Below are 15748 nucleotides of genomic sequence, written 5' to 3'. Positions count from 1 at the left end.
TAAGTAGAGTACATAATTAGCTCACTGTTTTCTTTTTCCACAGAAGACAGAAAAGTATTCCCTGGCTGCGTGAATATGAATATTTAATTGGTTTAAGAGATAAAACTTTCCCTGTGCTTTAAAGTAGAAATCCCTTACAGAACCAGTGTGTTTAGTCAGATTGTTTTATTGTTGGATAAAGCTGGAAAAAAAAACCCGTTTTTTAAATGTTTCACACTAAGACTTGGAGAAGTGGTATGATTTGCATTTGTACTCTATATGTAATACTATGAAGAATTTTTGGAGTAAAGGTAGCAGTTTTGCCTGCCACTCAGAGCACAGTGGCTTCCACAAAAGCTCCAGCACTTACTAGCACATATCGCATCATATTGGTACTTTCACAGGACTCAGATGGGGAAATATTGCAATCAAAGAGAAGTAGGGAACAGTAACCATCCAAACAACTGCAGGGTTGAATGTCAAATACATTTCTGGGCTTCAGTTCTTTGTGCCAGGCAATTATGTTTTTATCAGCATTTTTAGTATTATTAGAGATTTATTTCTCCCCATCACCACGATATTCATAGCAGGATGAAAGGAAAAGTAATTAGAATCATAACCAAACTTATATTTATTTTGCCCTTTGCCTTCTTTTGGATCAAGGCACTGAGGAGTTTCAGTTAACTCGCTCCATACAGTAGGTTAGAATGCTGCTGTGACATCACCAGATTCTGAGTTCCCAGACTCTTACACAGAGTCCCAAGTCTTCCTTTTTTTTCCCAGTCCTGGTAATAATCTCCTTTAGTTTGCTTGTTGATTTCCTCTGCGCTTTATTTTTTCGAGTTTTACTAAGATCTCAAAATACTCTTAACATTCTTTTATTTTGTTACAATACTTGTCACCCTAATTCTATAAAGCCAAGAGCTTCTAATGCCTTTTGTTGCCACATTAACTATTTCCATTCCGTCAGTATTTTTTCATTTTATTTTAATCGCTAATAAGTTTCTCATGTTTTATATCCTGTGGAGAAAGATCTTCAACTGCAATCAGGAAATTAATAACCACAAAAAACACAGTTTCTGAATGCTCATATGAAAAGGTTGTAAACAAGGTTTCTCTGCTTTAATCAATAAGATCTTGTACAAGATTTTCCTCTTGGAAAACTTGCACCATACTTCAGTCTTGTCTGGTATGTCCTAGTAGACCCAGTAGTGCAGTACATCTTTTGCCATGCTAATTAGTATACATCCCTCAACAATAAATGCCTTCTCATTCGTAGTAAATCCATTTATATGCCATTCTCTCTTATGATGTTGCTTTATCTATCTTAGAAACATAGAGGTTTCTGGGTTTTTTTTCTTTATCTAAATAGCTTTACCATTCATCAAGTGGTTCTTTGCACTCAGAATTGCTTAGCTCCCCTGTCAGCAGAGAAAATGTTCTCCTAGTTGGACAACTAATATTTTGTTTCATAACAATACAGGCAAGTAGGCAAGGTATAAGTGTAATTTTTTAAAAATTATTTTCAATATACTTTTTGATAAGCACAATATATTCTCTACCATCCACAGCTACACTACTTTCCCAACAGTTTGTAAGTGCCCATATGTTAACCTGTGTATAACAGTGGATCCCATTTTTGTCTAATGCTTGCTAATCGATTGCTTCAATTTTGTTGGTGAATCTTAATCTACTGTATACACTACCCTTAGATTTATCATACCACTTTCATTTTTAAAAGGTCATTTTTCTGAAAGATTACATGTTGTGTTTGTCATAGCTCTTTCAAAAAAAATCAATCAAACTTCATTCTTTTACAATTAAATTCTCATCTCTTGGTCTGAAAAAATTCAATTGCCTGAAAAATCTCTGTAGTTGTTCTCAATCAATTTGATTAATTGATGTTATTTTTTCCTCCCTTTTTTTCCTTTTTTTGACTAAAAATGAGAAGAAAGTTAAGATCTAAAATTTTTAGTTCTATGCTCCATCCTACTCTTCTTTTTCTCACATTCCTTTTTAATTTTAACATTCAAAGCACACCCAGAATTATGTCTCTATGGCATGAAAATGTCCCTTCCAAACTCAAAAGTTAAGAGATGAAACTATATGAAATAACTCCAAAGGTATGTACCTAGGGCAGGTCAGTGTTCATTATTCAACACCAGAGTTTGGAAATTGCCAGAACTGTGTGCAGATCTGCTTTAATTATTTGAACTCCTAATCAAATTGAAAATGAGGAAATGAGCATTTCATTAAACATTGCAAAAACTAGGAACATTTCTATAGCATAAGGAAGAGGGAATATCTCGGTATCAGGAATGTGAAGGGTTTTTTTATTAAGATGTGTTCCAAACCATGTGGACATAAGAACTACCAATTTGTGTCAGGCTGTTTTGCATCACTTAGAAAAGCAAGGGACCAGTATCAAATACATAGGAAGGAATTTCTCAGATTGATTCAACTCTTCAAAAAAATTGTTGTGTAGACAGTTCTCTTGTCTCCATCATACCAGACTTCTAAAAGCTGAACTCTAGCACCTGATAATACAACTCAGCACCATTCACTGTGTGCTACTTGCAGTGTGTTTGCAGACTGCCTGTAGGATTTTCTATCAGAGAACAGCTTCCAGCTAAGGAACAGGCAGATGATGTATTTTAAACACCTACAGAAAGGACATGTAGCTATTAACCAGGATAAGGTAGAATCATAAAATCATAGAATCATCAAGGTTGGGAGAAGTTTTTAAGATCATGCAGTCCTACCATCTACCCAGCACTACCACTTTAACCCTAAAACCACTAAACCACATCACCCAGTGCCAGATTCAGATGCCTTTTTAACACCTCCAGAGATGGTGACTCAGCCTCCTCCCTGGGCAACCTATTCCAATACCTGACCACTCTAATAGTGAAATTTTTTTTTCTAATATCTACTCTGAATCCTTCCCATCTCAGCTTAAAGCCTTTTTCTCTTGTCCTCTCACTGCAGACACACCTCACTTACAACCTCCTTTGAAGTAGTTGTAGAGAGCAATGAGGTCCTCTCTAAGTCTCCTTTTCTCAAGACTAAACAAACCCAGCTCCCTCAGCCATTCCTCATAAGACATGTTTCTAGATCCTTCACCAGCCTCGTTGCCCTCCTCTGGACATCCTTCAGCATCTCAATGTCCGTTTTAAAGTGAGGGGTCCAAAACTGAGAACAGTACTCAAGGTGTGGCCTCATCAATGCTGAGTACAGGGGGACAATCACTTCCTTAGTCCTGCTGGCCACACTATTCTTGATACAGGCCAAGATGCCGCTGTCCTTCTTGGCCATCTGGCCACACTGCTGGCTTATATTGAGCTGGCTGTCAACCAACACTTCCAAGTCCCTTTCTGCTAAACAACTCTCAAGACACTGCTCCCCAGCCTGTAGGGCTGCATACAGTTGTTGTGACCCAAATGCAGGACCCGGCACTTGGCATGTTTGAAACTCATGCAGTTGTCCTCAGCCCAATGATTTGAGTCTTCCAGGTTTCTCTGTAGAGACTTCCTGCCCTCCAGAAGATCAACATTCCCACCCAACTTAGTGGTGTCTGCAAATTTACTGAGAGTTCACTCAACCCCCATGTCCAGATTATCAACAAAGATGTTAAACAGGACCAGCCCCAAAACTGAGCTCTGGGGAACACTGCTAGCAACCAGCTGCCAACTGGATTTAGCTCCGTTCACCACAGCTCTCTGGGCTCAGCCATCCAGGCAGTTTTTTCCCATTGGAAAGTCCACCCATCCAAGCTGTGTGCTGACAGTTTTTCTAGGAGGATGCTGTGGCAGATGATGCCAAATACTTTACTGAAGCCTAGATAGACTATATCCACATCCTTTCCCTCCTATACTAAGTGGGTCACTTTGTCATAGGAGAAGAGCAGGTTGGTCAAACAAGACCTTCCTTAGGTATGGATAAAACTGTAATTCCTCTGCGAACTCTAGTTAGTGAGAATCTAGACAATGGACTGTCAGTGACAGTCCAAGCTGTTAAATGTCTTTAGAGGTTCCTTCACAGGCAGCTTGAGAAACGGAGTTCCATGACCAGCTTCCCTCTTGCTGTGAACAGATCCTGCCATGGGAAATAGATCTAGCTGTTCTAGTGTTACATGTGATTATTTAAATTCCCCCAAATGAACCTAATAATTAAATTGCTAAGTGTACAACCATCTACTAACTATAGGCACTCACTTTGAGTTCCTAGACCTTCACAGTTGTTTACAGATAGTTAATAACTGCAGCCAGCTGGGAATATGTTGTGCTGGTTTAAAGGTAAACCAGCAGGGGAAATGAACTCAACTCAAAAGAGAGACCACAAGTCAGAAAAACAATTTAATAAAACAACACAAGTATGATTATACAGACAAACAATCAGCTTCAATCCACAAAAACCCAAATGTACAACCCAGCACCCTGGGGCATGAACAAAGCGGTGTTCCCCGGGCCCCCCCTGAGTCCAAAGTAAAGGGAGAGCGGAAAAACCTGCTGGTGGAAGAGCTGTTGCAGTCTGGTCAAAATGGTGATTGCAGTCCAGTCGAGGGTGGTGGTCTCAGTCTGGCCGAGAGCGGTGAGCTGCAGTCCGGTTGAGAGTGGTGAGCTGCAGTCCTCCTCTGGATCCCACGAGTGGTAAAAAGGTTCCAAAACTCCAAGTTTATATATTCTCCAGTTCAGTCAGGAATGCTCAGTTCTTCCCTCAGAGCAGGGAATTCCATAAAAGGGTATGAGGATGCTCAGTCCTTCGCTCAGAGCAGGGAATTCCATAAAAGGGTATGAGGACAGGAACATATACAGGCCTCTACTGCTAACAATTTCTGGGAAGTGGCATGGAAGGCTATAGAATACACAGTTTTGGGTTACACCCATACCATGATGAACTGGTCTCAGCTGTCCTAACTAGGACATATGTGTATAGATGATTACTGTGCCTCAGTTGATGAGTGGAAGTCATCATTAAGCTGTAATAGCTTGATTACCTATGATTGCTTATCTGTGAATCTATCCTTTGACTTTTCAGGTCAAATAGATTAGCCCCACTAGAAGTGTGCTTCAGTGGTGGGTTTGAAATGAAATTAAAAGTATAGGAGATTTTCTGCAAAATATTCTTAGTCTGATGAGAGCATCATAATTGCATTATGAGTAGAAAAAAATAAACACACTTGATGAACTTGAAAAGTCTATTAAAAAGTCTATTAAAAGCCATCTTTATGTTTCTGAATTCTAATAATTTCTAGTCATATTAAACTAAGCCATTTATTTTGTATTCATGGCAACATAGCTATGCAGGGTAGGAAAGGCATCCTTTAAATCATAATACAATCACATTTTCAAATGTGAGATGTCATTCAGAGGATCTGCCTGTTCAGCTGCATCATTGCTTAACGATTCTCCCTTTAAATTCATGCCTGAGTCTTTAGAGGCTTTATCCAGAGCCATCTCCACTTACTCCTGGAAGCTCTGCGTCCTGCACATTCCCTATGCTGCTACATCGGAAAGCGAAGTTCCACCATTTCTTACATGCATTTTATCTCAGATTTTTGAGAGTGAGGAACAGTTTTATATTTAGACCCAGAAAAAAAGTGCTTTTCTTCCTTGAGTCAAAATTGAAACAAAATGGGGCAAATATTCTTTTCCAACCAAAATTATTTCTGTCGTTCTATGAAAAGCTGTCCTTAAGTGTAAAAAAGACCCATTTTCATTTAGCACAGTTTTTTAGTCTTTTCTACACTCCCTTAAGCCTCCATGGGTTAGTCAAATGGCATTACAAGCAGATTAAAGGTCCTAGCAAGGAAGTGTGGCCTCAGCCTGTCTTCTACACACACAGGGTGAAACAAAAGTGTGATTCCCAACTATTACAAGTAAAAGGAGGATGAATCTTGATAGGGAAACATCTATTAATTTGAATTTTTTTCTTGTACTTTTTTTTGTTGTCTATACTTTACTTTTGTTGTTGCCTTTTTTTCCTGGTTGAACTGATTTGCCTCCACAAACAAAAGGTTTTCTGATACCCTGAATTATAAGCTGAATTTGGAAGAGTACTTACTGGGATGAATTGACAAAGTAGATTTCTGTGCATCCCAGCACAACTGTTGTACATCTGGCAATTCGTCCCAACCAACAATCAATCTGCCCAAGTCCAGACAGACAGAGTCTCCAGGATCCAGCACTTGGGGAATCCTCAACCTGTCAGTTTTCCTGCCACCACACTTCATTTCAGAAAATAGGCCCTGGATTATAAAGATGTTTCCAAGTTCTTCTATTTTAATAACAGCAGAGCTTAAGGGGTGATCACTCTTTTCATTAAAAATTCCCATTCTGCAGATTAGGACAAAAACAAATTCACTGTCAGCAAGTACTGAAAATGAGAGGTATCTGAATCTCCTCTTTGTGTTCTCTGATTGTCTTGGTTCCATATTACTCTGTGATTTTAGCTGTGCTTCCTCAGCTTGTTAATCACCATGATTATCACAGCACCCACCACTTTTTTCCTCCACTTTGAAAATGGTGCCTGCTCACGCTGAAGACTTAAGAGTTGGGTTAATTCACTGCCTAGAACTTGTGCAGTTGCCTCTTGTTCACCTTGTACAGGCAACAGTGGGCTAATTTAAAGTATATAATAAGAGACAAATGTACTCGAGTGACTTGTCATTTAGTTTTAAACATTTAATATTTGCATAATTTGTTTTTTTTTTTTTGGTGAGAAAACAGTGGTTGCAGTACAATATCTGATTACAGTCAGAAAGACAAAAGATGTAAAAACCATCTTGTAAATGAGATAATTGCGTTCAGAAGGCTCTTGTCTGGAACACAAAGCTCTGCAAAACCACATATAAGTACTTCTAACCACCTTTTATACATGGCCAACTTATTGCTGTTGAATCATTTTCTTTATGCCATAGCTGTGTGCAGCGTTTGAAATAAAGGGCAGGACTGCATAGTCTACTGTATAAACAGAGCACTGATACTTAGAAATAATTTTAAATATTAATTCAGTGATGGGAAAAAATATATTTAAACTGTAAAAGCGCTCTCTCAAATGAAAAACTTGGGACGTGAACAGAGAAAAAAAAAACACAACACATGAATGAGTTCCACTGGAACAGCATGGAACCAGATGCTTGGGAATACACTGAGTCCTGAGAAACTGTTATGCAGACTAGAGTAGGCAGTATACATAGTTACAAATTTGAAGAGTAGGAAAAGAGAATTATTCAACAATTCCTTGCACGGCATGAGCACAAATACTGCTCAATTGTTATGGAACAGTGGTCCTAAGTAGTCCAAGTGAAGTCTTGGCTTTCAGGTTCTTTTTTTCCTTTTTGTGCTAGTGAGTGATTTTGCAAATGCAAGTACTTTCTGTATCTTTTTTTGAAGCATATATGTGTATAACTCACTACCCTGTTCCCAAGATTATGATTTTAGTCATTCCTTTTGGGGGACAATATAAACATTCAGAGAAGAAATTCCATTCTCCAGGAGGTCACTGCTGGTCACTGAAAATTTTCTCAGCTCATTCCTTTGTGTTTGCTGTTCCCACAGCAGGTGCCTGTTCACTAGACATATTGCTGCCATTTTTTCACCTATACCAGCATCCTTGGATTGTTGGTTTTTTATCATATCTTGTTTAGTGCCTCTGTTAATCAATTCAATCAAAATTTCTTATTTCCAAACCACATATTTTGGAGTTCTTAAATCTCTCAGAGACAGATGGAGATAGAAGTTTAACCCCGTTTGGAACTTTCTGATAGCTTACTATATTGACAATACAAAATGTCAGTTATTTCAAAATTTTACATTGCCATAACATTATCAGGTGTACATAAATGATTAATTATTTATGCTTATTGCATTATCTTTATTCCATCACAGGAGAAAAAAATAATTATTTGTTATAAGCCATGATTATTTTTAAAAAGTTAATAACAATTTATGATGTTAGATGCTCAGATCTGTATTTCCCTTTATATCCCCTGGAAAATAAATTAAAAAAAAAAAAAAAAGAAAGAAAAAGAATTGTTATGCAATAAGATGGGGGGGTAATTTTAATTCAAGTATTTCAGCATATTTTGTAGTATATTAGTCAAGTACTAGTCCTATTTCAATAGAAACATGATTAATGGCTTAGGTTGGTAAAGATAACATTCCCTAAATCACTTATGATTTGGAATTAAAGTTCTCAGAATGTTCTCAGGTTTCACTTAGCTGTAGAAAAATGGAGACAAAACATTATTATTTGTGAAAGTGGTAAGAGAAAAGAAGGGAAAGCTACTTGAGTTCTTATTTGAGAAAACTAGTTGTTATGTGTCCTTGAAATTTCTATTAATAGCATTCCCACTTTTATATGAATATTTCCAGGAATTTCTACCTTAAATACCACAGTCTGTCCACTGTGGGTAACAAACACCATTAGTTGCTGAGCCATTCACTAAACATGTGAGAATTTCCATCCCAAAATTATCAGTTTGAAACACCCAGCCGTTGCTTCTCCTCTCGTCCATCATGCAATCTTGTTTGCAAAGTAAAAGGCAATTGCCACTTCTTGGTGAAAACTTACAAGAATATATTATGGAGGTGAAGTGTGGTGATTTTTAATGAAATTAGTGCTTTTCTCCAGTGTATGTGTATCACTGACAGTGATGTCTAGAGCTGGTTCATGTTGTGATCAGTAACCCACAATGTGGTATAAGGCTGACTCCTGTGTGCTGTTGTTCATTGAAAAAAAAGTGTAGAATTCAGATATTCTTTTTAGTGTATTTTTATTTTCACCCAAAGTAGAAAAAGATACATGGATACTTTATAGGAAATCTTTTAAACCACTTTTAGTCATGCCTTTGAAAGTCAATTGGCATTGTCAGAATTCCCTAAGAACTCAGGGCTCTAGGTTTAAATCATCACTGGTGACATTAATACTCAGGTTTTCACCTCTAATTGCGATTTGTTCTTATTTATATCCTGTAAATCTTTATTGAAAGGGAAAGATTATCTTTTCTTCCATAATTCACATAAGTTTTGAAAAATCAAGAATATTGAAATATCTGGCACAGGAAAAAAAATCAAAGTGATCTACATCAAGTAATTAGCACAAGATTTTCAGTTTTAAAACTTTAAACAACACAAACTCAGAATTTCTTTTTTAAGAAGAAAAACATTTGAATTAGTATACTCTATTACAGCCAATAACTATATCTTATTAAATATTTCCTGGCAGTTCACTACCTCTGTTCTAAAAATGCATTAGTTCAGCAGTTCATAATACAGCCAAATGTAAATAGGTATCAAAATTCAATATAGACACATAGAGAATGTCTGAATGTTGTTCATCTTGCTCATGAGGCAGTTAGATGTTTGTTGAAGTTCTTTGGGGTTTTTGCAAATTGCAAGTTTCTTTCTGTTTTGGAGAAAGGTTGTACTGAGGACCAAAATATCATGCACCAAAATGAGGCCATGTATATGATCATCTTTGTATAGGCAACTACTTACAGGTAATACTGTAATGAACAAACAAAATAAAATGAACAACATTTTTTCATACTCATAGTGTTTCACATCTAAATGGTATTTACTATATATTTTATTATACATTTTATGTATTTCAGTTGGCAAATTAAAACAGACATCTGAAATAGAGAGGGTTTTTTGTGTGTAGCTTTGCTTTTTTTTTTTTTTTAATTGGAAATGCTGCCTTGCAACATGTGCGTGGTTGTAGATTCGCATATTGTAAAATTACTGTAATTTTATCTGCTGAGTTCAGAAAGTCAGAAAGGGATTTAATAAATGGTAAAAAATAAACTAGGGAGTAATATAAAGGCAGAGGGTATGTATTTTGCACTTTTAAATAACCTTTTATAACAAGAATCTATTATCGTACAGTATACTGTAGTTCCACTTTCTAGTGATACTCTTGCTATTGTCACAGTAGTGTCTTTAAATCTGGTTATGAATAGTTTGTATATGTACACACTTCAAAAGTGATTTCTATAATGGAATATGTGCTCCCTGTCACTGTTATTAGCATCCAGCTCGAAAAATATTCACCAATTATTTTTTTTATAAATTATGAATGTACAGTGTAAATTAACAAATCAAATATTGTAGCAATGAAGAAATGCACTTTAAAAATCTAAAAGTGTACATCCAAAACAGTGTTATTTTGTATAGATGTTTTTGAATAAATAATTTATTGCTCAGTGGTGGTTTTTTTCTCATTTATGAAATAAATATAAGGTATTTGCTAGCAGCTAGTTGAGTTTTATATTTTATCATCAATTATTTTGTTCGGTTTCTTTTTAAAATCAAAGTTTCAATTAGAACAGTAATGGACTTAGTCACATTTTCCCTTTCATTCAGTAAATCATTTTTGACTTGGTCTAATTGCTGTGAGGAAGCCAAGGTGTGATCCATGATCAGCCCACAGTCCTTTTCAGGATCAACCAGTGAGAGGACCTGGCTACTGCATCCTCCTTCAGTCATTGAGACCAATTTTGGCCATGGAAAACAAGATATGGACAGAGGGATGCATAACAAGTTTTTCAGTCTTAGACAGGACAAGACAGAGGCAGGGTCTAGCCTTTGTCTATAATCTGGAGTAAGGAATTGGATGCACTTGCATTTTCCATGATTTAAATGCAACCAGTTGAAATATACTGAAAGGTATAATGACCTTGTATAAGTTGGTTTCAGTGAGAGGTCAGTGTTGAAATCCTGAACTAAAAGGTACTAAACAGCAAAATGTCTGCAGTCTTAAAAACTGGGCATAATTCAGATTTGTAATCTAAGAATTATTCTAGACTTGTTCCTTACTTTGCTAATAGAGGAAAAATGTGGCACGTTAGGACCAAGTCAACTCTACTGGGCAGATGTTTGGAAGAAGTGACTTCAGAAAAGTTTTATAAACAGGGGTTTGTTTTTTTTTTTTAATAGTCTTCTAGTGTATCTAGCCTCTAAGAAGAAAACACATTTACTACCACATAAATGATATTTATATTGTTAATCCACTGGTAGGACTGTTAATTGTAGAAAGAATGTTTTCCTAGAGGAAAAAAGAGTATTTAAAGAAGAAGAGAATATATTCTGAAGGAAAAATATAAATCCTGAACTTAAACCTAAAAGAAAAAGAGAATGTGCTTGTAAGGAGCTGAACTTGCTATCCTAGATAATGCCAATATGGTATCATCAAAGACAACTTATTAGTAGTTAACACATTTCAGTCACCCCTCATCTTAGCTTTTGAATCGAGAGGTATCTTAGTATCACAAGAATGTATCCAAAATAGACTTAGACAGCTAAACTGAAAGCATAGACTGAAAAAGCAACCACAGAAAAAGTCTTCTGTCTGTCAGCAAATCTGAAGGTTGTAAATCTTTACACATCCTTAATACCCCAAATATCCTCAAAACACACATATGTGTGCTGATATACTCTCCAGGTAGGCAGAGGTCAGCTGGGAGGCAGGCTGCTTGGTTCACAGAAAAGCTTGATGCTATAGTGCATTTTTAGAGTGCAGTCAGTCTCCTCACAAGGTGACATGGCAGCTACAATTTCTATTAAAATATGTACTTCTAGATGGGGAAATGTAGAGTCGCATCATTATTTAACTGCCCGATGATTACAGCAAGATCTACAGCAGGTAATTATCACTGGGCCCGAGGGGGAAATGTGTTCCTGCATTGTGGGTGTCAGTCTGGCATTTTAAGTCCAGCAGTCCCTGCAGAGGTCTAGTTCAGTGTCCAGCCTGTGAGCAGCAGCAGGGCAGGCAGGACAGGGGGGCAGGGAAGGCAGTCAGGGGGCTGCATGCTCTGAGCATCTACTCCTCTTTGCATGTGCCTGAGCCCTTGGGTGCAATGTCGTAGCTGACTCTAACCTCTCAAGAGGCAGCTGTGAGTGGCAGCACTTTTTGTCCTCTTGCTGAGGTTGTGCCACTATGCAGGGGAGGAGGCTGGAGAGGCAGAGTAAGCGCAGATGAAGGTGCAATCTTTGGTAACCTAGCAGGCAGGGAAATCATCTGGGGAGGTGAAATCCTGAGCTCTAGTCCCCTTTCCAAAGAGAAATATGCAGAGATGTGAGGAAGGTCTCATTTATGTGCAGCTTAAAGTGCTTTTTACTATGACATATTGGACTTTTTCACTTCCCTATGGTAGTAAATTGTGCTTTTCATGGCAATAGATGTAATTGCTTTGCACTAAATTATATTAACTATTTCGGTTGGTTTGTTCTACTTCATGCTTGGACTGACAGAGCTGAATTATTTTCTGCAGTATGTAGCTCAAAAGAGAAGAAAATTCCTGGTTATTGGGAAAAAATGTGGGGTTTTTTCAAGTGTAGAAAAAATATTTAGACAGTGGCTAATTTTTCTTTTTTTATGATTTTTAATAATGGTTGTGGTTAGTTGTAAACTTCTGGATTTTTTGCAAATAAAAGGAGCTATTCTTCACAGTTAATTTTTACTAAACTAGGTTGTACTAAGTCTCTCCTGCAGCCCATGAACTGGAAACATGGCACCTGACAGAGAAATTGGTGGCTTAATTTTTAAGTGCCCTAAGAGAATAGGCTATCTTCCTTTTCTCTCTTCTGAGAGCTGGACTTTGTTGTTTATATTCAACCTTGTTTAATGATTCAGATTCAGCTTTTGTGCATCCAAAAGGGGCACTTTACTTGATGGTGTCAAAAGTAGAGAAAGAAAAGCTTAAGAGTACTTGTTCAGTATCTCTACCATCTGTGAAATGCCCATTGCATTAAATACTTATTGCCTACCCAGCACAGAGGTTTTTAAAGTATGTAAGTGTCTCCCTGTTAGGTACAAAACTGTGATGGAAATCAAGAGAATGGTTTAGTGACAATTAAAAGAGAACCAAGACTGAAGAAGTAGGGTAAAGACAAAGAATATTGAGCAAAATAGAAAGGGAGGGAGGGAGAGAGAGAGGGAGGGAGAAAGGCTGAACAAATGGAGTCTGGGGGCATGAGAAAGGGTTGGAACTGGAAATAGAATGTGAAATCAGAAATAGGGACGTACATGACACCAACAAGGTTAGAGAGGGAAGTGGTGTAGCGAGGGTGTCCTGGCCTGGAAAAGTGGCCAATGCCTCTACCTTTTGATAGAGAATCAGAGAGGTCTTCCCTTTCAGACATTAATACAGAGCATACTATGGTGTGCTCTGGGGTGAGGGGGCAGGAAGCGGGATAAAGAAAACACTGAATAGAGCTGGGTGAAAGCAGGGGTTATCAGGTAAGACATTTCCTGGTCATGCAGATAGGTTGATATAGTTTGTTACAATAAGAAAATTGCTCAAAAATAAGATAAAAAGATCAAGGTTGTAAGGAAGGACCTCAAAAGGGAACGGTCTCATATTTTAATGTCTTGCCCAGAATATTTAAATCTTATCCATTTTCAAAGTTCTTTTGTTATAATTTGTGCACTTATCCAACTCACTCAGAGATAAGTTGTACTCATTTTAAGGAAAGGATGAGACAGTTATACCTCAGAACTCTGGCCAATGTGGGAAACATGAAGAAAGATGAAAGTTCAGGAGATAAATGAGATCAAGGTAAAATACAACTGGAAAGAAAAGAGAAGAAAATAACTGGATGTTTCACCAGAAACTAGTGAGGAAAAGCCAAGAATCAGAGTAGCCCATAAAGGGTACAGACAGTTGAGCTGCCTGAACATAGTGACTTACACACACAGGTCAGGTTAACGCTGACGCATAAAAGCAGGTTTAAATGAGAGGCCACAACTTTATTTTTGCACAATTAATGTATTAAAGCATAACCAAAACCTCTTGACTAACTGTCCTTTGCCAATTCATTCTATGAGCATTTTTTCTTGAGAACTATTGTACTTGATCAATAGAAGATAAGGAAATATGAAACAATAATATTAGACATAGGATGTTACTAGTAATACTTTAAATGGAGGAGATTTCACATTTCTATAAGAGGGTCCATGTAACTAAAGCACCTTGTGCCCATGCCTGTTCAACTTTCCACCATCTTCTAAAACAGCATCTGGCCTCCATATCTCAGATCCAAATTCTTCAATACCCAAAACTGAGCAAACCAGTCAGTTCACTGTATAGGATGAGCTATTGGGCTCTTATGAGAAGAGATGAGCTCACTGTCTTCTACACTTTCTCCTTCTTGAATGCTGACATTGAATCTTTATGTCCCTGACATTCTCAGTGCTAAAGGAACGTATGTACACCTGTACAAGGCTGTACATACTGAAACATCTATAGCTTCATGCACATCTCCTTCCTGTCTCTCAGAGAAACATTCCTGCATCTGCTATCCTGAAACCAGGATAAAGCATCTGTTAAACAATTACCCAGACCTGGCACATGTACTATTTTAAAAAGAATGTTATGGCACAAGCAATGGAGTGCAAAAGTCGTCACAAACTGTGGTCCCTGTGGGGCTCTAGCCATCTGCTTGCTAATTATGTATACCACAGCCTGGCTGTTGCACAGAAAACAAACATTGCTGCTAGCAGGTTCATTCTGCCATATAATTACTGCAACTGGCACAGGCAGAATTCCAGGAAAGTTATGTCTTTTTCTGCCCATTGCTGTTGCCATTTTTGAGTTTCCCTTTTAAAGGATCCACCTGTTCTTTCTGCCACCTTGTACCTCAGTCTATCCTGCTTGCACCTGCCTATCCCCAGCTGTGCTAATCTCTCTCTGACAGTAAAAGTACATCATATTCGCCAAGACATGCTTGCTGCAAGAACTTTGTTCATATTAAGCTAATGTTGCGGTAGAGTATTTAGCTTTTTTGAGAATATTGAGCTAATGTTGATATTTAGCAACTTTTATGCAACTTTTCATAAAAATCACCTCAGAAATAATGCAGATATATTCACTACCCAGGCAAATGAAGCTGTTCCTTGTCTCAGATGAAATCTCAAAAGGTAACAGTTAATTCAGAACAGTCAAGGCTCCTTTAGCCAAATCTGCATGAAATACAATATCTTTATTCTTTTCTCCCCTCTGTTTCTCCCTGTGTGTCAACAGCTCTCGCCTGTGCCGAAATACTTGACAACAGGGGACAGTCCACTGTGTTCATCTGCTTCAGACAGACTTGAAAAAAACCAGCCTGCGGGAATGAGCATTGCCTCCCCCAGACTGTTTGGGTTGGGGTTGCACTGCCGAGTAGTTATGCTGTTCCAGAGGCACAGAAATGTGATGACTTTTAATTCATGAAAATTCAGGTTCTTGGGTGCTATCACACTTAGGTAGCAACTAAAAAGAGGCTGAGGATCTAACTTCTCTGTGCCTTGGGGGGAAGAAAATATAGACATCATTCTTAGATTTATGTGTATTAAGAAAAGCTACCTGGTGTCATAATATTATTTGGTTTTAAATGATATATGAAGATTAGAAACACATCTGTATGAGTTATACACTCAACTTCAGACTCTGCTTAATAATTTCTGCAGGGAAAGGATTTCTTATTCATAGTCCTTCAAAGGTATTGCATGATACTTGTCACATCCCAAAGCTTCTACTGGTCCTGTTATCAGTGTGTCCTTATTTATGGATGAATACCCACACCAAACTAATTAATCATGTCCTCCTGTTAGGGCTCTGGAAAGTTCATTTTGTCCTCCAGAGTGGTCATCAGGAAAGCCTGGGCATGTTATTGGCACTATTCCACCACACAGTGAAGAGTCTGATATGCTCTGTGTTCCATGCTGGTCACATTCAATCACCTTGAAAAATGTAATAGAAAGCATTCTTTTTTAACCAAGATATTTC

This window comes from Lepidothrix coronata, unplaced genomic scaffold, assembly GCF_001604755.1.
Source record: "Lepidothrix coronata isolate B3197 unplaced genomic scaffold, Lepidothrix_coronata-1.0 Scaffold222, whole genome shotgun sequence".
Classification (NCBI taxonomy): domain Eukaryota; kingdom Metazoa; phylum Chordata; class Aves; order Passeriformes; family Pipridae; genus Lepidothrix; species Lepidothrix coronata.
This window is presented reverse-complemented; position numbering follows the sequence as displayed.